Source organism: Ursus americanus, chromosome 9 (genome assembly GCF_024610735.1).
Source record: "Ursus americanus isolate L20-20 chromosome 9, mUrsAme1.1.p, whole genome shotgun sequence".
Classification (NCBI taxonomy): Eukaryota; Metazoa; Chordata; class Mammalia; order Carnivora; family Ursidae; genus Ursus; species Ursus americanus.
This window is the reverse complement of record NC_142135.1, coordinates 28,632,921-28,659,208: the sequence shown is the minus strand read 5'-3', so window position 1 is coordinate 28,659,208 and position 26,288 is coordinate 28,632,921. Positions and strand designations below refer to the sequence as shown.

At 37.8% G+C, this 26,288-nt stretch overlaps 1 protein-coding gene across 9 annotated transcripts in view; it reads left to right on the top strand.

Moving 5' to 3' along the window:
• EMC2 (ER membrane protein complex subunit 2) overlaps nt 1-26,288 on the top strand; it is a 540,022-nt gene that overhangs the window by 175,588 nt on the left and 338,146 nt on the right. For all 9 annotated transcript variants that reach the window (XR_015725757.1, XR_015725760.1, XR_015725759.1 and 6 more), the window contains one exon: nt 1,165-1,247. The gene's annotated coding sequence lies outside the window, so the exon portion shown is untranslated. The remainder of the gene's footprint in view (nt 1-1,164; nt 1,248-26,288) is intronic.

The following is a 26,288-nucleotide window of genomic DNA, read 5'->3' as shown; positions in this document are numbered from 1 at the left end:
GCAATGTCCACAATAGCTAAATCGTGGAAGGAGCCGAGATGCCCTGCAACAGATGACTGGATTAAGAAGTTGTGGTCCATATATACAATGGAATATTACTCAGCAATCAGAAAGAATGAGTTCTCAACATTTGCTACAACATGGACGGCACTGGAGGAGATAATGCTTAGTGAAATAAGTCAAGCAGAGAAAGACAACTATCATATGATTTCTCTCATCTATGGAACATAAGAACTAGAATGATCAGTAGGGCAAGAAAGGGATAAAGAAAGGGGGGGTAATCAGAAGGGGGAATGAAACATGAGAGACTATGGACTATGAGAAACAAACTGAGGGCTACAGAGGGGAGGGGGGTGGGGGAATGGGATAGACCGGTGATGGGTAGTAAGGAGGGCACATATTGCATGGTGCACTGGGTGTTATACACAACTAATGAATCATCGAGCCTTACATCGAAAACCGGGGATGTACTGTATGGTGACTAACATAATATAATAAAAAATCATTATTAATAAAAAAAAAAAAAAGAACATGTTCTCCTAGTTGACAAGGTTAGAATGTGGGGTTGGTTCATTTCCCCACCATTCTAACTCAGAGTATCCTGGGCCCAAGTATACTGAGTTAATAATTCCATATTGGGAAGAAATGTGTTCAAATAACATTAGGCAACAATCTACTTCTCCCAGAGTAATAAAAGTCACACATTTATGATTTGTATGAAATAAAACTGTGAGCTTTGTTTTTTTCTGAGAAAAATCTGTCACGTCTCTGTGGAAACTGGTTTTTATCACTTAGAGGGTTACTGTAATAATTGTAGACTTTTCTACACTCATTCTCACTCCAAGAAACAATGGGATATTTACATCTTAATTTATGAGCAATTATGACTCAATTGTGAAAATATTAAGTGTTGAGAGGAGAGAAACATAGCTGGCCCTGGGGAAATAAGCAAGTAGAATGTGTACTGGTTTCCCCTTCCCTCCCTGATCGTACTTAAATACCCCTCCTTTCTTTCTTTACTCTCATCTTAATCTGTCTTCTCATTTAGGTTGGTAGCCAATGAATGACTGGTGCTTATCAGCGGCTAATTATGAACTTAAGAAAATGATCTCTTGTGTTCCTTGTAATAATTCTGAAGAATATACCATTATCCTTTTTTCACAGGTAAGGAAACTGAGACTCTGAAATAAGAGAACTTTTCCAAGACTATATAACTAGTAAATTCCAGAGCTGGGATTGGAATGCAGGTATGATTTCCCACTAGGCTTTGTTCTTATTCATATTCTCTCTCTTTCTCTATCTCTCCCTGGAAGAGTAAGCTCGCCCCTAGTGAGCACACTTGTTGTAGGTATCAGTTTTGTAATTGTTGTATCAATATTGATGTCTAAATATTAATCAGTATTGATTTCTAAATCATGCTCTCATGGAGCATGGCTGTCCATACTCCTTACCCAGCTTCAGTAGTTACCACCCTCACATACAAGTTTGGGGGAACTAAAATTCTTCTTTCTACCATAATGTTAGGCATAAAACTTCCAAAATAACACATTTTTGAAGCAATTAAACATTATTTAAATGGGGTGTTTCTTACTTTATTTTATTTGGTTTTAATGGAAAAAGTACTTTGCTAAAATCTCAAAGACAAGTATCTTTGTCTGTGGAAGTGACTATAAGCCCAGGCAAAAAGGAATTTACCAAGTAGAAGATAGAAAACAAACAAAAAAATGACAGTGACAAATTGAAGCTCCTCATTGACATTTCATATGGCCCTTGAGAGAAAAGGAAGTATGTGGTCACAGAACACAAAGCAGTCAGCCAGGACTATTTTCATGGCCACACAACTTAACATTCTGGTGAAGGAATCAGAACAGAAATAGAGTAACTGGCAGAGAAACCACAATAATAAACTCTCGTCCCTGCCCCTATCCCCCCAAAAATGGTATTTAACAAATGACAGCTGATGAAATGAGCCTAGAAATAAGAAAATCATGTTTTAGCACTGGTAAAAGGAGTTGCTTAGCATTATTTATGTTCAACCAAATATTCCTCTTAATTTCCTCCTATAAATTGTCCCTCTTTTCTCTTGAAACTATACGTTAGCCTAAAATCCATTAACCATAATAGAAAGGAGCAGCCGTCTCGTGGGCCTGTTGTAACTTTCGAAGATGTTCCACAAGATATGGCTACCCATACCAGTTGAAAGGATATTTAGTCTTTGCCAAACCTGTTCATTTGTTTTTGTTCAGCCACTCCATTTCCCTTCATTTTGGCAATAAGGCTGACTTTCAGAGATTGCCCATTCTAAGAAAACTAAGACTGCTGCTCCTCTTTAATCATCTGGAGAAAGAAATTTCCTCAACTTCACTTTGCTGCTGACCTGCACACCTAGCTCAAGCCCTACAGCCTTGGCAGTGCCAGCGGGTCTGCACAGTATTGTATACAAAGCACCAGGGCTCCCCAAGATGAACGACATTTCAGAGTGAAGAGTTCAGCAGCATAAACTGAGCAGTAGAAGTGATCTGAGAGTTTTCTGCCTGCCCCTAAGTATTAGGTTTTTTCACTCTGGCTGGAGGGGCTATCAGAAAATTCCCATCCTTCTTGTTCATCATGGTAGCTGGTCTTTTGTATATATTCCTCTTCACCCCCAGCCCTGATTCTACAGCCTTCCAGTCTCATATTGTCAATCCATTGTGTCTCTTCACAATTTGATGATAACAAGTTCCAAGAGCTTTGGTTTTATTCATCAAACCTCTGTCAGGATGAGGAAATTTTAAGTGGTTGTGGAAAGTCTGGTGGAAGAGCCCACAGAGTTATCTGAGTGAGAAGCAATCCATTCCCTTTAGGACTTCAGACCTCCAGAACTGTAAGAGCATACATTTGTGTTGTTTTAAGCTGGTAGATTTGTGGTAATTTGCTCCTGCAACAATAGGAATCTTCTACCCCCGGCTAAGGCACAATTAGTGGCAAGTCTTCAGCAACAAAGCTGATGATGTAATCTATTTTACTACCTATCTGTTTCTGGCTGGAAAGCAAAGTTAGTAAAATAATTAATTGGAAGGAAATTATTTGGTGCTTACTTACCTGATAGGGTCGTTGAGTATTTCTAGTTCCCGGGTATCACCATCTTCTCTCTTTGCAGACACATTCTGCTACTTCAGCCCGACTCTGAATGTACTTCTGTGTGCACCTGTCTGCCCATTTCGCACTTGGGCATGAAAGTAGAACTGTGGGTAGGGCCAGTGTATATTCTAAAGGGTCAGTGAAAACTTTTGCACACTTAAAGCTTTTAAAAGCTATTTTCAAGGTGCATTCATACCATGTCACTTCACAATTATTAATTAAAAACGAGAATTTGCTTTTGTGACATTTGAAGAACTCTGCTCAGAAACTTCTACATACTTTTCAGTTTCTCAGGGTTTAAGTTCAAAATTTTCAGGTTGTCTGTTGAACTTCACTGGAGAGAAATGACCTTCACATTAATTTTTTTTTTTTAACTATGAGTCTATTTCATTGTTAGTAAGATCCTAGGAAAACTCATGTTCTTCATGCTGTTTTCCTCATTATTTGTGTTGTGGTTTTTTAAGACGTTCAACCTAAGTCAACCCAGATATAAGTAATAAATTTTCAGTTTAAATAAATTTGGTGAAGTTTCCAAAGTCTCTAGCATTTAAAATTTTTTTCTCTAGAAAGAAAGCAGTCAGACATTGCCATAATTCCATAACTTGTTATATTCAGCTATACTGAGTAACGAGTTTGAAATGTTATGGGTATAGCCTCTTGCTCCTCAGAATCACTAACAATTATTGAGCACTTACTGTATATCAGATTTGAAGTAAGTATTATACATTTATTGTCATACGTGGTTCTAAAAACAGCTCTGTGATATCATCTGGTAGGTTGGTAGGTTGGTTTTATTAGTAGCTACAATTTTTCATATATCCCTTGTCTTAGTCCATTTAGACCACTGTAACTAAATACCACAGACTGGGTGGCTTATAAACAATGGAAATTTATTTTTCACAGTTCTGGAGGCTCAAGCCCTAGATCAGGGCATGGTCATGTTCTCTGCTGAGACCCGTCTTTTTGGCTCATAGCTGGCAACTTCTTGCTGTGTCCTCACATGGGGGAAGGGGCTAGGGATCTCTCTGGACCCTCTTTTATAAAACACTAATCCTATTCATGAAGGTTGCACCCTAATGACTTAAGCACCTCCCAAAGGCTCTTGTTTCTAATGCCATTATCTTTGGGGGTGAGGATTTCAACATATGAATTTTGGGGAGACTCATTCAGACCATAGCATCCCTGAATCCATACCCTTTAATAATTTCTTTCAACACTGATTCAAGGCCTGGCCATGTGACTTGGTCTGTTCAATAGAACATTGGCAAATTTGATGCAAGCAAAGACTTGAAAACGTGCTTGCACATTTCCCTTATTTCTCTTGGACCTCTGCTACCACCAGTGAACAGGTTTAGGTTAGCTTTCTGGAGAGACAGGAGTTATATTGGAGAAGAGCTAAGATAGTCTAAGCAAGGACATTCTAACCCCCAACTACCCTTCCAGGTGATCGAAGAAGCCTGAGTGAATCTAACTGAGGTCAGCCCAGCTTGGCCCAGATTATGAGCAATAGCATGTTCTGATTAGTTTAAACACGAAGTTTTGAGGTGGTTGGTTACTTAGCAATAGCTAACTGATACATGTAGACACTAATATTTTATATATAAGTAAACTGAATTTTAGGAAGATTAGTAACTTCTTCAAGACTGACTCTAAAGCCTGTGAACTTAACCATATGCAGTTAAACCACAATTTACAAAACTGTGAAATGAAATCTTCAACCTAAAAATTGATAGACTGGTTCTTGTACACATACACATACACACACATGCACATACACACACATTGTTTCCATTCTTAAAGGACAGAAATGAGCATTATGAAATAGATGTAATGGAGCATAAGGTATTGTCACTGATCTGTTAGTTTCACATAGGTGACACTATTGACATTCTGCACAGAATAATTTTCCTATTGTATAGGAATCTTCTTGGGCTGCAGCATGTTTATGGACCTTGCCTCTGTAATGTTCCTAATGCCCCCGAACCCCAGTCATAATGACCATTAAAAACGTCCTCATAGTAATTTTGACTATTAATCTTGACATCAACCCGCTGCCTCAAATTTCCAAACCTTGCTGAATGAGGAATAGGGCTGGGGAGAGATACCACTTTTAGTTGAGATCCACTGTTGCAATTTTTAAAATATTAGATTTAATACAAAATACTTGTGGTTTTTTGTGTGTATGTACCAATTAAAAATAACTTAATTGTTTGGTCCTAAGAAATTATTATAAGGCAAACATCCTTGACATCAGCACTCAGGTAAAGAAGTACTCTGTCAATCAATCTTAGATACCCCTCCTAGGTTCCCTGTCTCTATTGCAACTCCCTCCATTCCCTCAAAAGTAACTACTATCCTAGATTTTATAATAATGACTTCTTAAGTTTTTATTTCTTTGTAGTTTGTCACTCAAATGTATATCCCTAGTCAATACAGTTTTATTTTGACTATACTTTTAAAAAAAAGGCCTTGTCGGCCTCTTTTAATCTGAAGGTAGCCCCTTTTATTTATAATTTATTCATTGAGGAATATTGGATATTTAATTATTTCAGGCCTACAGCAATAAATATGTGAGAATACATTTTTTGTTTGGAAAAATGGCAATATCGTTTATATAATCAACTTTTGGATAGTTTATTCAGAGTTTGTTACTACAATGCATTGATTCAGAAAAATATTGTCATTTTGGCATAGTCGTGTCTTAAGATAATGACCCCATTGCCTTTCTGCAATTAGCATCATAGCCAGGGAACACATCATGTTAAACAGTGAGGTTCATAATTATTTCTCAAGCAACAGGCCTTGATTGCTTCCAGGGAAGCTATTAAGTGCAGCTCTATTCCACCCATACCTGTTCAAGAATAATATCATCACTTTAGCCATTTATTTAGTGTTTTTTCAGTCAGGAATGATATAGAAAACGCTTTTGCTTCAACCCTTTCTCTCTGTCCAGTTGCTGTTTCATTACTTTCTCCCCCAAAATAGGGAAAAAAATCAAAGCCTAGTCATTACATAGGATTGTGATGCTATAGATTATCCTGCTTTTTTCTTAATTCTGTACTTCAAGTTGGAATATTTTAGAATATCGACTTACAGTATAATAGGGAAGGTAAGAAGCTACTTATCCTTTTGAAGTTGGCAGGTAAGTTGATTGCCTGGAAATCTGAGTGCTATTCAAAACCAACAAAATTTGCTTTCTGATTATAATAGCAAATCATAATCATAAAAGACTTTGGGAGAAAGCAGAAAGGTACAAAGAAAATTAGTAAATTAGAGGATGATGCCTTATTGACAGAGTCTATTTTCTTCATTTTAATTTGAAGACCATATGTTTAGCTGTCATTTTCAGGGACAGCATGCCAGTGCCAGTGCCAGTGCCCAAATACTGTTTCATTAGCCCTGCACCAACGCTGATGAGGCCTATCTGGACTGGTGTGTTTTTCTCTCTCCTGGCATGTATTTCACTGTCACTGCACTCAAGATTAACAACTATGAGGGCTCACCCATCATGTGAACTCATTCACAATTTGGTTTTGTCCATAATCGTGCATGGAACTATTTTCTATCTTTCTCTACACATCCCTTCCTAGGATCTTTGGACTACATGAGCATTCCTCCAAAGTGAGCAGACTTGTGTGACAGGTGGCTCTCTATCCAGTCTGGATGGTCAATTGGGATATAAAATAACACTAAATTCATTAATCTGCTGTCCAACCCAATAATATTCCTTACTAGCTCTCACCAAAGCCTTCTTTATCTGTAGTTGGGAAAGATCTGATCATTAAGAGATTTCATAAACTTCACTACATCTATATTTTCCATGTGATCTATATTTTCCATGTGATCTCTTCGTGTCCTAGGTTTCTGAGGGAGAATTTAACTGCTCTTAGGGAATACTGTTGGTATGATACGATAATTAGTAATGAATAACTTGTACTTTTTTTTTTAAGATTTTTATTTATTTATTTATTTGACAGAGAGAGGGACAGCCAGTGAGAGAGGGAACACAAGCAGGGGGAGTGGGAGAGGAAGAAGCAGGCTCCTAGCGGAGGAGCCTGATGTGGGGCTCGATCCCAGAACGCCGGGATCACGCCCTGAGCCAAAGGCAGATGCTTAACGACTGTGCCACCCAGGTGCCCCAAATAACTTGTACTTGACATTGTGCCTGGCACTGTGAAAACTTAAACTCAGTGAATGTTAGCAAATACAATGATTAGTAGTAGAATTTTTAAGTGGGAGGACCCATGTATCATCCAAGTGAATATGTTCAAATATATAGTTAGAAATACATAAACATATTTAGGAAAATATGAAAGTATTTAATCAGCTAAAGGATATATTACCTATCATTCTTTAATAAGCTTGAATAATCCTAGAGAGATATTGCCAAAGCTGGAAAACTTCAATGGTCTGTACACTTTCAACAAACATGGCTTTACCTGCTCATTCTTCAATAATCCATTGTGCCCAACAGATTTGTTTTAGGTTTAGAATTAATTAATAGGTTTAGAATTAATTTAATTTGGCTACAGAGTTGTACATTCTTTGAGAGCCAAGAATACACTTTACTCATCCATCTAGCTCCCAAATTTCCTAGCAGAACACCTAGTAGTAGATAGGTTTTTAATAAATATTGAGTGAGTGAATGAACCCATGGATTTAGTTTTAGTAAGATTGTAGATTTAATCTGCTTTCTGTTTCCCTAAGTTTTGGGTACAAAGGTTATTGAATTCATTTTAGGAATTATTGCAAGCTCATGACCCTACTCTGAATAATAATCTGGTAAAGCTAGAAAAATAATCCTGAAGATAAAACATCTCTATACTCATTCATTTTTTAATACACTCAGCACACATTTATGAGCACTCACTATGTTCCAGGTATTGTGTTAGGCAATAGGAATAGCAGTGTGAAAGACTGACCTAGTTTCTGCTCTCATGGAATTTAACAGTCTGATGGAGGAGACAAGTAAATGGTTAATTTCAAGACTATCCAGTCAACATTATGATAGAGCCTCTCATATAGAGAGAACCTATGCATAGCCTAAATCAGTGGTTCTCAGACTTAGCAGGCATCAGATTCATTCAAAGATATTTTAAAACACAGATTGTGGGGCCCAACCCTAGAGCTTCTGATTCAGTGTGTTTGGGATGGGGCCCAAGAATTTGCATTTCAAGTTCCCAGATGATGCTAATGCTGCTGGTCCAGGAATCACTTGGAGAACCATTGGTTTAGATTAAAGGAGCCACTGGGCAGGCTGAGATAAACTTTGTGACCTCATTATTTCTTTGATAACTCAAGGGAAGATAATTCATTGAAATATTAGTTTGTATAGATACATTTCTTCCTTCTTGCCTTTTCAAGAAGAGAGCTTAATTTTTAGCAATTTCTTGCCACATGTAAATTTTTCAGAATATAAGGGAGAAGTTCTTTGAACTCAGGGTTTTTTAAAAAAACACCTATACTCAGTTTTAAAGGTTTATGCCAGGTATCCTTGAAAGAGAGGAGAGGATAGAGGTTCCTTTGAGATCCAGATGAAAGGAAATATTTTGGTTAGGCTGGAGAGAAATCTAAGGTCTATGATCAGAGGGGAAGCTTCCCCATTTTATAATCATGTCCTAGAGACATGGCAAAATCTCCAAAATTAGACCATCAAGAGAGAATGATCCTGGTACGGGGCCTCCCAGACTTGCCCGTGATTGGCATACCCTGCACAGGGGGCACAGGAGCAGCCAAGCCATCAGACTTAGAGGAAGCTATGAAATGGACATAGGGAGATGCTGAGTGATGACCAAGGAACTCCTCTTGCCCCCACTCCCAATAATGTGATGCTATGTAGGCCTTTGGGCCTTTGGGCCTCTTACAACCCTGGAGGAGGGAAGCAACAGAATCAACAGAATGGATTTCTTGCCAGCTGAACACAAAGGAAGCTTGCACAAGAATTCAAATACATTTAATGAACAATGAATAAATGTTATTTCTTACACATCTGAATTTGTGAATTCAGATTATACTTGCCCCTCTTGGATAATATGGCAATTGCAAAATTATTTTAAAAGAAATTGTGAAATCAGTAAACCACCACTTCATATATATTTGCTATGAGTTTTCAGGGGAAAGGCTAGTAAAGAACTTCATACTTAACATGTGCTCAAGAAATATTTGTTAAATTGAAATGACTCTATTAGAGTATTTCTAAATCATCCCAGTGTGTCAATGCTAAATGTTCAGTTTAGGATGAAAGACACAGTATATTGTAAAAAAGCCAATGTAGTGCTATGGGGAGTAGGTTCAGGGATCAACTGTTCAGACTGAAGTATTTGATAATTACATGACCTTGGACAAGTTAGCCAAGTATTCTGCACCCAGTTCCACATTTGAAAAATGAAGATAATAATAAACCCCTCAGGGTTGTTGTGTGGATTAAATTAACTAAGTCTTTGGATTTTAAAATCTAAGAATTCAACATTAATAACAATTATTTGGCTATATCCAGTTTGCATGGCTGGGTATTTCATGAATGAGTTTCAAATAAACATAAATGTGCCTTTTAGGGTACATTATTTTTGGAGGCTTAGAATTAAGAAATTTTCAAAGAGCCTGGAATTTGTTGTTATTGTTATTAAACCGTTATCTGTTTTAAGGCATAATTAACTGAGATTTTGTAACATATTCAGTGCATTAACAGTGACAGTTTTAACATTAGGCTAGAAACACTCTCAAAATATTTAAACATCAACTAACTTGATTGTCTTTGAACTTCAATGTGGTTTTTATTCATTTTTTCCTTCATAACTCAGGTTATAAAAATATACATTACCTGAACTAAAAAAAAAAAATACATGGCACCCACACATATTCCAAGTATGGTCCTTGGAATAACAAAGGGATGGTTCTTCTTGGTTATTTCATCATATTAAACATCTGTACATTTCATTTTAGCTTATATTGTAGCTGGGTTTCTCAGTTACAGGCATACAGAATATCCTCTCCCCACATAAGCTCTGTTTCTTGTAACTCACCATCTCCTATTTGATTCCTTCATTCCTCTGGCAATTTAGAGCAGCCTGCTTACTCATGTTGTGTCTGCCGCTCTGGAATCTTAGCCCTTGAGTCATGTAATCTCTGAAATCTTTGCTTTCTGCCTTATGTATTCACAGCAATCAGGCAGCCCCTTAAGGCCTTCCTGGAAATATCCCAAAATACTTCATTTTTTATTTTGTGTTTAGTTTGAAGGGATTCCAGTTAAGTTAGCCTTGGATTCCTAATTTTGACTGGTCACCCAATTGAAGACAGCCTCAGAGACCTCTAGTTTAGCAAATCAGCACCCTTGGTGGAAATCTATGGATTTCCTACACGTCACACAATCGATTTGTGATGTCAAGTTTCCAAAATCATTATTTTTTTATTACAGCAAAACTTTCTGCAACCAATATTTAGTGCGAGTAATTCCTGTCTTTCTTAGCTTATCAATGAAAGATTGCATTCCAAAGTAGAAAAAAATGATTAAAGATTTATTAAATATAAATATATTTTAGTGAAACATTAATAACTCAAGGATGGAGTTTATAGAACATTTATTAATACATTTATTCAATAAATTATAAAACTACTACATGCAGGTTGTATTACCAAGTCACTGGGAAAGCAAGAGCAACTCTGACCCATTTTCTGCTCATAAGAAGCTTATAGTCTAGGTTGAAAGGCAGAAAAATAAACAGCTAATTGCAGTGTAGTTAAGTGCTATGTCAGGGGTAAGTACTGAGTATGATGATAGCGAAAGGAGGGGGCCTCCTGGAGGAGGTTATATTTAAGTTATGAAAAGAAGGAGAAAAATAATTTAGCCAGGAAGAGAGGAATGCATTTTGAGCATTCTAGGCAGAGAAAACAATTGTACAAGGAGGTGGGTTATGCCAACCAGTGATGGACTTGTCTTAGAAGGTCTCTCTCACATACTCTGCTAGTAATAATAAATTGTAAAAATGGCCACAAATTCTTCCCTTCTTTGTATCCAAGTCCTTACAGTGCGATGTTACAGACCCTCCCATAAAGAGGTGGAATCTGAGTAGGGCATGTGACTTGCTCTGGGTAAAGGGACCTAAGCAAATGTGATACTAGCAGAGACTTGACTGTGCTTATACATTGGAGCCTGATGTCTTGCTGAGCTAGAGCCCTGAGACCACTGTATTTTATGAGCCTGAGTTAACCTATTAGGAGAAAGAGAGATCACATGGAGGAGAACTGAGGCATCCTGACTGACAGGCTGCCAACTGCCAGATTTGTAAGTGAAGCCATCTGTAGGAAGCGAAATAAGCCTCCTCCCCCAAAGATATCCACATCCTGATCTCAGAACCTATGAATATGTTACCTTATGTGGCAAAAGAGACTTTGAAGACATGATGAAGTTAAGGATTTTGAAATGAAGAGATTATTCTGAATTATCTGGGTGGGCTCATTGTAATCACAAGGGTCCTTAGAAGAGGAAGATAGGAGGGTCAGACTTAGAGAATGAGATGTAAGAACGGAAACAAGGGTAGAAGTCACAGAAAGATCTGAAAATGCTTTACTGCTACCTTTGAAAATGGAAGGAGGAGCCATGGGACAAGGAATTCCTCTAGAATCTGGAAAAGGCAAGGAAACATATTCTCCTCGGGAGCCTCCAGAAGTAGTGCAGTTGTGCTGATACCTTGCTTTTACCCTACTCCAGACTTCTGATCTTCAGAAACGTAAGATAATAAACTTGTGTTGCTTAAATAAGTTTATGGTGATATATTACAGTAGTAATAGGAAACTAATACAAAATGCTAGATTATCTAGTTGCCAGCCAACCGGCTAGCAGACTACAGCTGCATGGAAGAGCCCAGCAGAGATCAGTCAAGCTGGTACACACCAGAAGAACCACCCAGACTACTCATGGGATCATGACTGATAATAGGCAGTTGTTTTAAGTCACTAAGTTTTTGAGCGATTTCTTACACAAGAAGAGCTAAATGATCTCCTGATCTATAAGTTTAAAATTTAAAAAAATGGGGCGCCTGAGTGGCTCAGTCAGTTAGGTGTCAGCCTTTGGCTCAAGCCTTGATCCCAGAGTCCTGGGATCGAGCCCAGCATCAGGTCCCTTGCTCAGCGGAGGGCCTGCTTCTCCCTCTCTCTCTGCTGCTCCCCCACTTATGCTCTCTCTCTCTCTGTCAAATAAATAAATAAAATCTTTAAAAATAAATAAGTTAAAATTAAAAAAAAATAAAAAAACTTTAAAAAAAAAGCAAAATGTGATTACATTAAGGTACTTAAAAATAGTTATTACCTTAGCTCTCATATGGACTTATGTGGGCAGCTCTATAAAGTAAAAATTCACCATTCCTGCCTCTGAGTCCCCAGTCTGTCCTAGTTCCTGACCTTCCTAAGGTTGGTTGTTCACCTCTTTGGATTTCTAATTTTCTTCAGTCTCCTTCCAATACAGTTCCCTTTTTACTTAAACTAGCCAGGGCTGGTTTTTGTTACTGCTTTACTATGAGCTCTGTAAATGCAATTTCAGAATTCTTTCTCATTAGTAACCTGTTATAAGTTTGTCAGATATCCCGATATTTGGAAAGGATGATAAGAAAGACATTTACTCATCTCTAGATTTATCTTTCAAAGTTTTAGCATTTTGCAGACACTTAAAAGAAAGCTGTATTATTATTTCATTGAATCAAGTCAACATGAACGTAGAGCTGCTTACAGAGAGCCTCCGTGCCATTACTTGTCTCACTCTCTACTCAGCTCAGACTAAGTCATCTCTTTGGAATGCCATGAGAAGACATTCTATCCTTTGTTAAGGGACTTGACTGACCACAATTATATTATTATGCCTATGTGTGTTGAAAAATTCCAGGGAAAGTTAGAAAGAATCACATGGGATTTTGGCTTGAATCAAATGAAACCAGTTTGGAATGAAAAAGCAAAGATACTTTGTCTGAGCAATGAAAGAAATTTCACAACTATTAAAAGTATCAGTTTTACTGCAAACTTTTTCCTTCCTTGAATGTCCTATAAATTATACTTACAGTGGTGTACTTCTTAGAGTATGAATAAGGACCTTGGTGTTGTAAAATGTAACTTCTGTTACATGGTATCAAGCTTCTCTGAGTCCAGGTACTGTATTATATCAATTTCCTATATTACATGTAAATATTTCTTGCCACTCCTATTATACATCCTTCTTGTTCAGTTTGGGTTCTTTGGTCATCAATTCTATAATACTGTCACCAGAATCATTAATTTTCTGCCTCCCTTTTCTTCCTCTACCCCCACCAGTTGTTCCCTAACTCTTAATGAATTCAAGACCTACCTACCCTGCTTTACCACATAGGCTACTGAACATTGCAGAAATAAAACTGCATAACCACAAACTGGAACTACTACAAGCTGAGTATTTTCAAGTCTAGCTGGGCTCTCAGTGCCACTTGGCAACCCTTTTACTTGATGCTGGTTCATAGCCTGAACTCTTTCTCTTTTAGTACATAACTGCCTCAGTCTTGACAGAGGAAATAGAGGCTGTCGGATGCTAATAATTTCCATTCCCTATATTATAAAACTTCCCAAAGTAGCATCCATTCTTCTCTTTTTATATTAAGGGAAAATGAGTTTATATTTATCAGCTATATGCTGTTTATCCAGCCAAACCTCTTCCCTGAACTCCAGACTCATACTTCTTATTGTCTACTAAACATCTCCACTGGATATCAACCAGGCTTCTCAAATGTAACATGTTCAGAGCAAAACTCCAGATCTTCCTTGTCAAATTCTGCTTTTCCATTGTATTCCCCATGCCAGTTAATGATGACGATCTTTCTAGTTGTTAAGGTCCCAAATTTTGGAGTCATACTTGCCAACCAAGTCACTATAATCTTTTGTTTAGATTACTGCAATAATCCCCTAATTTTTCCTCTTTCATCTGCCTTTGTGGCCTCACAGTCTGTTCTCAACACAGCAGCTGAAGTCATTATTTTAAAAATGTAAATCAGATCACAGTATCAGCTCCAAATTCTCCATTGTCTTCCCATTTCATCCCAAACAAAAGCCCTTCTTTACAAGGGCCCATAAAGCTCTATACCAGTAGGCTCACCATTGCATCTCTGACCTTATGACTGACTACTCATCTACCTCCTTGCTCTTCCTTGAATATGTTTTGGCCTTAGGCCTTTGTATTTGTTGTTCTCTGCCTGCAACAGACTTCCTCAGGTTATTTGCCTGCTTTTCCTTTTACTTAGTTCAGGTTGTTGTTAAAATATTTTTTTTCTCCATGAGCTTTTTCTGATCACTTTATTTAAAATTGGCCCCACCTACCTAATCCCGCTACCACTCTCTAGCTCCCTTTCCTGTCTTACTTTTCTCCACAGTGCTTACTATGATAGAACATTTTGTATGTTCACTTCTTTTGTTCATTGTCTCTTCCCACCAGTATGTAAGCATAAAAAAAGGAATTTCTGTTTGTTTACTGCTATATTTCCCAGTGCTTCTGACATTGCTTGGCACATAGTAGAAGTTCAATAAATATTTGCTGAATGAATAAATGTTTTCTTCCTTGCTAAGGAACTTCTTTGTTTATATGCTACATCCGATTTCTACTCTCTTTTAGGAATTTATTCATCAACTATTTTTCTGCATTTTTCCTCTCTCCCTCTCATCTTATTTATTTATTTATTTATTTGAGAGAGAGAGAGAGAGAGAGAGAGAGCTAGAGTGCCCATGAGAATGCAAGCAGGAGGAGGAGCAGAGGGAGAAGCAGGGGAAAGAATCTCAAGCAGACTCCACATTGAGCTCGAAGCCTGATGTGGGGCCTATCTCAGGATCCTGAGATCATGACCTGAGCCAAAACCAAAAGTGGTTGCTTAACCCACTGACCCATCCAGGTACCCCAAATATCACTAATATTAAAAAACAACAACAACAGAGGCGCCTGGGTGGCTCAGTCATTAAGCGTCTGCCTTTGGCTCAGGGCGTGATCCTGGAGTTCTGGGATCGAGCCCCACGTCAGGCTCTTCTGCTGGGAGCCTGCTTCTTCCTCTCCCACTCCCCCTGCTTGTGTTCCCTCTCTTGCTGGCTGTCTCTCTCTGTCAAATGAATAAATAAAATCTTTAAAAACAACAACAACAACAAAAACCTCCCCGGGTGGCTCATTCTGTTAAGCATCTGCCTTCGGCTCAGGTCATGATCCTAGGGTCTTGGGATCGAGTCCCTGCATCGGGCTCCCCACTTCTCCCTCTCCCTCTGCTTGCCGCTCCATCTGCTTGTGCTCTCTCTCTCTCTGACAAATAAATAAATTTAAAAAAAAGAAAAAAGAATCTTCTCCGTGGTTTCTGGCTGAGATTTAAGAAAATTATAATGAGGAAACACAAAATGAAATAAATACATTGTAAGAAAGATAGGATAGGATGAAGATCAAAAGTGAATTTTTAAAAAATGTCTAACAATTGGAAAGAGAATGGGAGCACGTTAAAAGATGAAATAGAATCTGAGGGTGGCTGTTAGCCCAGAAAATATGGAGGAAGGAGCTTCAGTGTGTGTGTGTGTGTGTGTGTGTGTGTGTGTGTGTGTGTGTGTCAGTTTGAGGTACTGTCAGCTAATCTTCCTGATGATGCCCAGAGAGCATTTGGACCCCAAAGTGACAGGGAAAAAAGGCAGAATGAGAAGTGAAGTGAGGAGGGGATTTTTTTTTTGGCATGTGTTTATGGAAAGTTGTACCATTCTGTTCACCCATTTCCTCTCCCCATTGTTATACAAAGAACTGTTTATTGCAGAGCTAGTGAGTAGGCCAAGACATAATGTACTTTTGAAATTTTTAGACCATGAGCATCTATTACTTTGACTTGGATCTTAAAAAAGGAAGCAAAAAGATTAAAGGTAGCGGAGGAAAAGGCAGGCTAGAGCAGTACTTAAGAGCACACACCCAGGCACCAGACTGCCTGGGGTTTGAATCCCAGGTGTGCTACTTACGACCTGCATCACCTGGGGTAATTTACTTAGTCTGTGCTGCAGTTTTCCTGTTTGTAAAATGGACATAAATAGAAGTGTTTTGCTTCTAGAGTTGCTGTGAGGAGGAAATGAGTTAAAATAGATAAAGCGCTTGAACAAGTGTCTGGTATATGTGATATACTATAATTATGTGCCTGGACAAGGAAAAGGGAAAAAAAAAAAAACACAAAAAAACAACCTGCCATGAACCAACTGAATCTGTTTTATTTCCTCTAACTTGACCCATGTCTAGTTTCACTAATAATTCTGGTTTTGGTGGTCTTTTGAGGGAGAAGACTGGCCAATTGCTTGAGATTTCTGAATAAGGAGATTAGTTTGATTGGCTGTTTCTGAATAATGTGATTGGATGTTTAAAATGCAACTTGCATCCTAACCATCATGCCTGGATCAATACCTTTGTTTCTGCTGTTGTCCTCTTGAAAGAACTTTTATCCAGTTTTTTCATATCCTAATTAATTTTGGAGAAATAAACAAGCCCTACTCCCTCCACAAAGACTTTGATGAAATCCCTGGCCCACTCGCCACTCTCTTCACTTTCTTGCATATATTGTTTGTTCATCACATTTAGCCTCATTTTATATTGTCTATATAGTCTACTTATTGGGAACACAGCAATTAGTACTTTCTCATATGCCATTATGTAAAATATATTTTACTAATTACTACAGGGTTTCAGTGTCTGTTTATTTATTGGTAGCAATTTTTATGAAAGAACATTGATTTTTCCCTTGACCTAAACTTTCCTGTAAGATCTTGTACTTTCTTCTTTTCACAACTAAACCTTTAGAAATGGAAATCTGCATTCAATAATAGTGTGGTTTCCATTTCCATAGCTCATTTACTCCATAAACTTCTAGAAATTGCTTTAATCCATCTATTCTGCTAACATTACTTTCATTGGGGTACACAGTGGCTTCTTAGTTGGCAGGGAAAAATATATATTTCAGTTCTTATTTTTCTTATCAATTCAACATCAGCATCTTGACCACTTCTTGAGTCCTCGTGAAATTTCTTGAATCTTCTCTGATGACTTCCAGGAAAGTGTCCTTCCCAGCTCAAACCCCACCTGTGACCATTTCTTCTTAGCCTATGAAGGTATCAGTATCTAAGAAGATCTTTTGTAGATCTTTCACTCCATAGCTGGTTAGTATTATGTATTCAAAATATAATTTATGACGAATTAGCTAGTAAGCAGGGTTACTATCATATTTAATAGGAAATGTTCTTAAGAATTGAATTATTGTAGACCAATGTAATACATCAGATAATATATTCTAAAGAAAAGAAAATTATCGAGATAAGAGCATGATTTGGGGCATCTAGAATTGTGGGAAAAAGTTTCTGTGGGGAAGTTAAAGACAGTTTTTTTTTTTGGTGTTCAGAAGTATAATTAAAAAGGACACTTACAAAGCCAAAACCATTGCTAGAAAAAATTTTTAAGTGCAGTTCTTGGAAAACTGACGTGCATGGAAATTTTCTTTTACTCTCCTATGCTCCTCCAAACACTGCTCTATAGAACAGATGCATTAATAGTGCATCAATTATATATCATCTGGGGGTGCTGGTAGGAATAGGGAGTGCCCTTATTCCCCACTCTTTTCTTTCGAAAGGAATTTTTCCCTCTCAGTCCCTTTACTCTCGGTTTCCGAGGAGGGTCAGAGTGATTTAGAGCTTGGTGACTTTTAGAGGAAGACCTGGCAAGTATAGTCCCTTCTTGAGTCTTTGGGATCTGCCTGTCTTCAGAGAATCTGGTAGATCATGTGGAAGGTGTAGTGGTAAAATGCCCAAACTTGCTTCGTATTTGGAATGCGTAGTTGAGAACATTTGCTTAATTCTAGGGACTCAGAATCAGTAAGTCCATTGTTGCCCCATGTTCTCCAAGAGCCCTATTTTGGTCTCTAACTGCTTCATTCTTCTGTTCATCTCAATGAACATTTTGTTCATCTTTTGAACATCTCATCATTCAGGAGGAGAAAACAAGGAAGTTGTTTGATAGTCCCCTCAAACTCCCGTATTATCTTCTAATAGAGTCACTCCTTATTATTTGTGATACCAGAACTACCATTTCACTGACATATTGTTCTACCTGGCAGCAGCTTCAAATCAAAATCTAACATTTTCTTAAATTGAAACATACCCACTTTTGGAATGATTTCATGTTTCCAAAGAAACAAAAGTACAGCCCCATGTGGTATATTCACCATATTCATCTCATAGTGGTGGGTTCAGCTAGAATTCTTGTGGTCATGTATTTTTGTTCCTTATTTTTGTCAAGTAAATAACAGTTAACAAAAAAATTCTATGATGTAACAAAGTAGGAGAAGGCTAGAAACAGGTGCAAGAGAAATCCTGTTTTCTTCATTGGAAAATTAAATCTTGTCTAATAACATATAATTCTCATTTCTAGGATTTCCGTAAATCTAATCTGAATGAAAACCAATTTTCTCCAAACTCTAGAACTTTATTTTCTGAAACCATTTTTATAAAAAACAAACTAACAAACAAATACCACAAACCAATAACTTTGAAATTAGGCTCAGAATCCATGACATATGAAAACCCTTTCCTTTGGGGCTCTCATTGCTACATAATAATCATAAAATGCATTTTATAGTATTCACCTGAGGGTATTAAAATGTTATAGGATTTCATAGACAGTTTCAATCAGCATCTCTAATTTATATGTAAGGGAAACCTGGAGTCACTCTAGGTTAGAGGGAGAATGCCTGGCACAGTTAAAAACTGAAATTCTAAGGTTATAATCCTGAGTCATTAGAGATTCAGTCATCTTAATTTAGCAAAAATTTACAGGTAACTACCATGTATGAAGCATGGTATTAAAAACTGGGGGCTTCAAGGATTAATCAGACCTTGTCCTTGTCCCTGAGATCCTTAATCATAAGTGGGAGAGACAGATGTGAATTCAACCAACTGATCCCCCTCTTATGAGGCATCAGAATAACTAGATTTTGGCCAAATGGATCAATGCTAGGTTTGGGTTTCTAAAGTTTGGATCTTGGGCTGGTAAAGGCTCTGAAGTATCCAGGACTAGGCAGAATTAGTTGATAATCAAAACCAAACCAAACCAAATCAACAACAACACCAACAAAAACAGTCTTTGGAGACTTCTAAGGTCTATCACTTTCAGGCTTTAATAATATAATTTAGTCCCCATAGATTAAAATCCAAAGGACCAGGAGTCTGGTAGACACTAGGACCAAGTAGAGAATGAGAATAAGGGAGAAAGAAAATGAGAGGACCCAAAATCTTTGCAGAGAGCAGGCTGGCCAGCCCATGACTCATTTCTGGTGGCCACTGGCCATGTAAATTGGGAGCTGAAGGCCCAAGTTGGAGGGACACCAGCCAAGCACTAGATCATCATAGTATAGTGGAAGGAGGACAGGGATTTCAGTAAATCATGTAAGTTGGTTGTTATTTTCATCAAGTTCAGTTTTTAGAACTGGTACATGGGGCTTTTCCTAGAAGAAGCAAGATTATATAGAGATGGGCTACCTAAAATAAGCAAGAGCATTGGCATATCCATATACCTTTTGGGCATCCTACATTTGCTCTTTTGTATGTCATGTGCTTACTTGTAGATCTGAGGGTGAGTGAGACTAGCCCCACTTCAAACCATTAGGAACAAGAAGGGTACATCGTTCCCCAAAAGGAATACTGGGGTGCTGTTTCAAAATTTAAGAGGAACAGATTTCAGACTTGCAAAAGTAGATGTCCTGCATGAAGAGGAAAGTCACAATATCAAATGCAACTGAGTACTAGGATTATAAGGAAGAAAGAAGACCTCTGAACTTATCAATAATCACAAATGTGATACAAGAAGCAAAGTGTTGTAGAAAAGCTTCACAGCAAGACAGATATCAATCTGAATCCTGGTTCTGCCTCTTAGTAGTTTTGTAATTTCAGGCAAGTCAAATCATCTCTCTGAGCCTCAGTGGTAAAGCCAAAATTATGATTCATATGTAATAACTTGAATATGGAAGATTAGAATCCCCCCCAACTCTGATACATTGGTGGTAGTTATTATACCTAACAAGCCAAAAAATGAATGGAGAGGAAATAAAAATAGTAAGTTTATAGCTCTGATGTAAAAAGGGTAATCAAATGAAAGAAAATAGAGAAATCAGACAATAGCTGGATGGTGGCATTAAGTTAAACTTATTTTTACCGACCTTCCTCTCCCCATCTCAAGATAGGGCAGCTCTGTGAGGCTTGTTAGAAATACTCAACTGAAGAACAGATTATAGAGAAAGGAGATAAATGAGAGAAATTAACAAGTCACTTAAATAATGTGAGGAAAAGACTATTTCTCTTCCAAAACTCACAGACTATCTCAAATGTTAATTCTTCTATAAAGTTCTCTTTGATCCCTCTAGCTAGGCTCAGTTGCTCCTCCCCCTGGCCCTCAAGGTCCTTGACATACCTTCCACCATAGCCCTCACCACACTGAAACGTGAAGGTCAATTTATACATGTCTGTCTATCATGTTGTAAACTTCAACACCAGTGTCTAAATGCTCAGTGCCAAGCACAGTTCTTAACTTATATTACCTAACTCACTAAATGTTATTTGAATGACTGTATGAATAAGCACAAGCAATTGCTTTTCTTTTCTCCTAAAAACAGTACTACTGCTACTAACTTTAATCTCTTGGGTGATTTGTTAGAAAAAATTAGTGTCTGGCCAATTGTTTAATACTGGGACATATGAAGGACAGTCCTGTCTTAATAAACTTGAAGGTTAAGGTTTCATCTGTAGAATGTACCCAGAAGAGCCATTGTCGTCCTTCTTGCTGAATTGCAAGTTTACAAGTCTCTCTCTTTATTTAATTATGTGCTCCTCCAGGCTAGAAGCCAAATCTTATTCATCTCGATATATAGATCCCAAATTTCACTCACACCCTCAACTCCATAGCAGAAACTTCACTCAGTCCCTGACACTTAGAGAAATTCTGTAAATGTTTGGGTAATTAATAAACGAGTAAAACCCAGGTAAGTGAGATTTAAACAATGCCTAGAGTGGTATTATTTAAATGTACAGTTAAATACTTGCGCCTCTATTGCAGAACATTTGTTTATAAAATGATTTAAGCACATCATTCACACATCATAAAGCTGACCCTTTTAATCCCTTTGTTATATTACATTGTGAAACAGTTAGCTGTGATATCCCCACTGAGAGTATTTAGTGTAGATAACTAACTCAGTTCTTTGGGAGAAGAGAACAGATTTCAACTGTTACTTATTTCTTATATTCATAGCTGAGTTGCCCATGTCAGAGAAAAGCTACCACCATTGATTTTCTTATTTACTGCATATGGAACATGGAAAACTGTCTGTGGTGAAGGGGAATAACTAAATAAAGGAGGTTGGGGTCTATCTTTGTGATGAAATGTAGTTTAGTTTTAAGAAGGAAATCATTCATTTCCAAAGATTGACTAGGGTGATACATAGAAGAGAATCCCAAATGGTTAAATTTAGGGTCTTGAAAGAATTCCACCCAACAAGCTCTTCTGGCATTTTCATTTGATTATGATTTGGATCATTTTCCTTTGCTTTAAGCTTCTCCCTTGAAATTATTTATTCCAAGATTCTTAGATCAGTGGCAAACGAATTGTTGGCCGAAGTTACTGCCTCCTTTATACAAATGGTCTTTTCAAATTATGTGATGTTCGTTTAAAAGTGGCTCTATGCGGCCATGATGTTTTCAGTTTGCAATTGTGCAAGAGCTGTTTGTGATCTTTGCCACTGAAACTGGGCTTTTTTTTTCCTCCTTTCTTGCAATTCTTGTCTTTTCTCTTTGCTGAGGTGATCTGAGAAACAGAAACATGGAGAGGCTTATACGTAATTGCACATTGGTCTTTTTATTTTCAGTTTAAGTTTGACTCTTTCAAGGACAGATTGGCATGGATCACTGCTTATTGCTTAGAATTTCATTAGTCATTGGACAGACATTTATAGAGCACTGGCTATGACCAGACACTGAAGGTACCTACGTGTTCATATACTCTAGGAGCCATGTCTTACAGAGAAGACACTGAAGCCTATTAACATTCCCTGATCAGTGTGATGAGTGCTATAATGGTAAGCACAGAGAGCTTCTGAACTACTGACATCTAATTCTACATTGAAGGGAGTGGCTTACTGTCTGGGTGGGTGACATAGTCCTTTAGAATAAGAGTAAAAAAAAAAATAATAAAAGAATAAGAGTGAGAGTTATCCAGGGAAGAGGAGGGGGTAGTAAGACAGACAAGATGGACAGGCTGAAGAAGCAGGAGTTTGGGAAATTGTAAGAAATGCTATCTAGCCTATAAGGAGAGTGCAAAGGAGGAAGTAATGAGATGAGGCTGGTGGGGGAAAAGATGATTAGATTATAAGCATTTACCATTTTTCATCTCCAATCTCCTATGAAGTGTGCATACCAAAGGTAATAGTCCTTATTTCCTGGGTGATTGAGAGATGGTTATGGAAAATGAAAGAAGCTAAGGACTGCTTCTTACACTATAAAAAATATGGATAGACCCATAGGAAGAGGAAAGGATTTGGGAGATAGAGTTAAGAGTCTCAGGTAGTCTGGATGGAGAAAGAGGCCGGTGGACAAGTTAAGGAGATGATGGTGGAGATAGAAAGGGAGAGACTAAGAAAGACATAGACATATACAAATATACACATAAGACAGGGACACTGAGAGACACACAACTGAGTAAAGTAGAGGCACTTAAAGAAAAGAACACATGTCCATCAGTGAATGAATGGAGAAAGAAGATGTGATTCACACACAATGGAATATTATTCAGCCATGAGAAAGAAGAAAATACTGCCACTTACAACAGCATGGATGGACCTTGAGGGTATTACACTAAGTGAGACAAGTCAGAGAAAGACAAATATTGTATGATATCACTCATATGTGAAATCTAAAAAAGCTGACCTCATAGAAACAGAGAATACAATGGTAGTTACCAGGGCCTGGGGGGTGGAATTGGCAAGATGTTGTTTAAGAGTACAAACTTCTTGGGGCGCCTGGGTGGCGCAGTCATTAAGTGTCTGCCTTCGGCTCAGGGTGTGATCCTGGCATTCTGGGATCGAGCACCACATCAGGCTTCTCTGCTGGGATCCTGCTTCTTCCTCTCCCACTCCCCATGCTTGTGTTCCCTCTCTTGCTGGCTGTCTTTCTCTCTGTAAAATAAATAAATAAAAATCTTTTTTAAAAAAAAAGAGTACAAACTTCCACCTAGTAGGTAAATAAGTCCTGGAGATCTAAGGTAAAATATAGTAATTATAGTTAACAATACTGTATTATAAATGTCAAAGCTGCTAAGAGACTAGGCCTTAACTGTTCTTACCACAAAAAAAGAAAGGATGACATGATAGGGGCATTACATGATGCTATGGTGGGAATCTTACTGAAATATATAAATGTATGAAATCAATTCTTCAAGCTCATACGATGTTATATGTCAGTTATCTCAATTAGAAAAAAATAAAAGAATGCACAAGACAAGAGACAGAGATAGTGAGAGAACAAACAGAGAAATAGAGATAGAGACACATTTGAAAAGACAGATATTAAATAGAGCTATAGAGAGCAAGAGATGAAGCAGCTACCACAGAGACTAGGACTTTGGGATAAGAGGATTGCTTGTAGAGATTTTTAAGGAAGGTTCTCTGTTTACTGTGTTGTGTAATGCTTTTTGTTAAGTAAAACTACCCTGCTTATGAACATTTTTAAATTTTGTTTTCACTTTTGGATATATGAACATGGTCAGACTGGCCTCATAGGTGCCCAGTTATGTACCGCAGAGATGAACAGTGATGGGAGCAGGGAAGACATGTGTGCCGCATTATGGGGTAGGAGCTCCTTCCTGTGATTCATGTGGTCAGAATGTGACTTTTCTCTGTTCTGAACCCAGTACTCTAGCAGAGAGAGCTCTGAGGAATCTGGCTCCATCTCAGGAAGAGCAGTTAGACATCACCTTGCCTGGAAAGTCTTCCTAGGTCTCACAGACCTGGGTAGATACCCCTCTTCTGTGTTCCTACAGCACCCTGCTTCACCCCATTTATCATAGGCAGAAAATAGATGAACTCTAGTCACACAGTCACATGGGGTCAGTATCCTCATTCTCCATATATATATTTTTTTATAGACACTATGAAATTTGATATCAGTAGAAACATTGGATTCTGATTTTTTATAGTGAATGGGTGCAGTATATGCAGGAAAACAGCCCATTTATTGATGGACATGTTTTTACACAAATGAGTCCTGGAGAATAGCTCAAATGGGGAGAAACTTTCAGAGTTATTCACCTCAACCAGCCAAGCTGGGACAAATTCTCTGGTTTTTTTGTTTTGTTTTGGTTTGGTTTTGTTTTTGTTTTTGTTTTGCCTTTCTAACTTACCAAAGTCAAGTCTTAAAGGTTCAATGGTTTGCAGGTACCTGCTGATGAATGTTATTATTCCCACATTTCTCCTAGGAGAAATAGCTAGAAGATGTTAAGAGAGACTGCTCAAGGTGAGGGTATTAGTCAATGGCAAATGAAGGTCTAGATCATAGATTCTTTGTTTATGTCACTGTTATTTCCACTCTACAATACTGTTTCTCACTTCAAGGGAGTTCCCTGACTTGGAAGAAGCATACAGATGTTCAACAAGCACAGTCCACATACTTAATGCTATCTCTAGATTATCAGGAGGCCAGGTGGAAATTGTAGGTTGTTGGAGCCAACTTAAAACATTTTTTCTTGATAAACTACAGATTCTCACTCTTAGTAATGGTCAAATACCTTGACATTCTTGTTTTCTTCCTTATGTTAGGCACAGCTAACTATGAATAGTGAATTTATAGTGGGACAGGCCAGGTAGAAAAGTCCAGGACTTGGAAATAGTTTCTCCCACTGTGACAGGCATGTTCTGTGATAGATCCATCTACAGGCAGAAGGATAACTCCAGTTCAGCAAGTGGAACATAGATGTCAGTGAGTGAATTACTATATAAAAGATAGTAGCTAGGGCAGCAGTCTTCTGTGGTTGGAATGGGATAGGAGAAGTCTACTGGGGAAACTGTTTCAGCTGGGGGAATAGCATAGTAATAAGGAGTGTGAAGCAAGAGTAGCTGGAAGCAGAGGCCCCACCCTGTGGTACAAGGGCAAGATATCCTGGGCCAAGAGGATAGTAGAGTAATAAAACAATGCAAGAAAGGTTTCAGTCCCAAAGATTTCTGCGTTAATTAATAGTCTAGGACCTAACATGTGAGAAGAACATAAGGGCTGGACTAGCAGGAAGAATAATATCAAGTCAAAAAGTGGTCAAGGGAGATGCTTAAAGCCCATTTACTTAAAGTGGGGATTTGTCCTAGAAAATGTGGTTATCTAAGGGTGCAGATCAGGGTCAAGATGTAAAGAAAGAGGAGGAGTGCAGAGTCTAGGAAAGAGCAGAGTCTTAATACTTGTTTATTGAATAGATAGAGGTACTATTTTGAAGCATCTGACTCAGCTGCTGATGCAGAGATGTGTGACAAGATGGAAAAGTCGCTCTAAAAGATGCTTGGTTAAAAACAATATGCTTGCAGCACAAAAACAATAATGTGAAATGTCTGTTGAGATATGAAATATCAGGGTAATGCTAAGAATATATTATTCAATTAGGAAGATTGATAAGGAATAAGTAAACACTTTCATCACTTGCATTTGCAAAAAAAAAATTGTTTTTATTGCCTTCATGTTGAATAGAAGACTGTGGAGGAGGAAAACTCACCACGATACAACATTAAAATAATAAAAAAACAACCAGAATTTTCAGGCACAAGTTTCATTTATTTGGACTGAATGACTCCAAACATTCCAGTTGGAAGCTCTTTTAAGAAAGAGCCTAGATATACATTCTTTCAAAGGCCTGATCTTCAAAAATAGATTCCATGTATAATCTAATTAATCAGATGGCAGCAAAGGTGTTTACCTAAGATGAATCCATTAGACATTATTTGCTTAATGAGTCAATCCACCACGTAGGAGCCATGGTAACTACAAGCTGAATGTCTGTACACATGTTGGCAGTGATCCCTAAAAGACTTTAAAAGCATCATAGCCACGAGTTAGGTCTGAAGGAACTGATAATTATTTTCTGGACTGTAGGC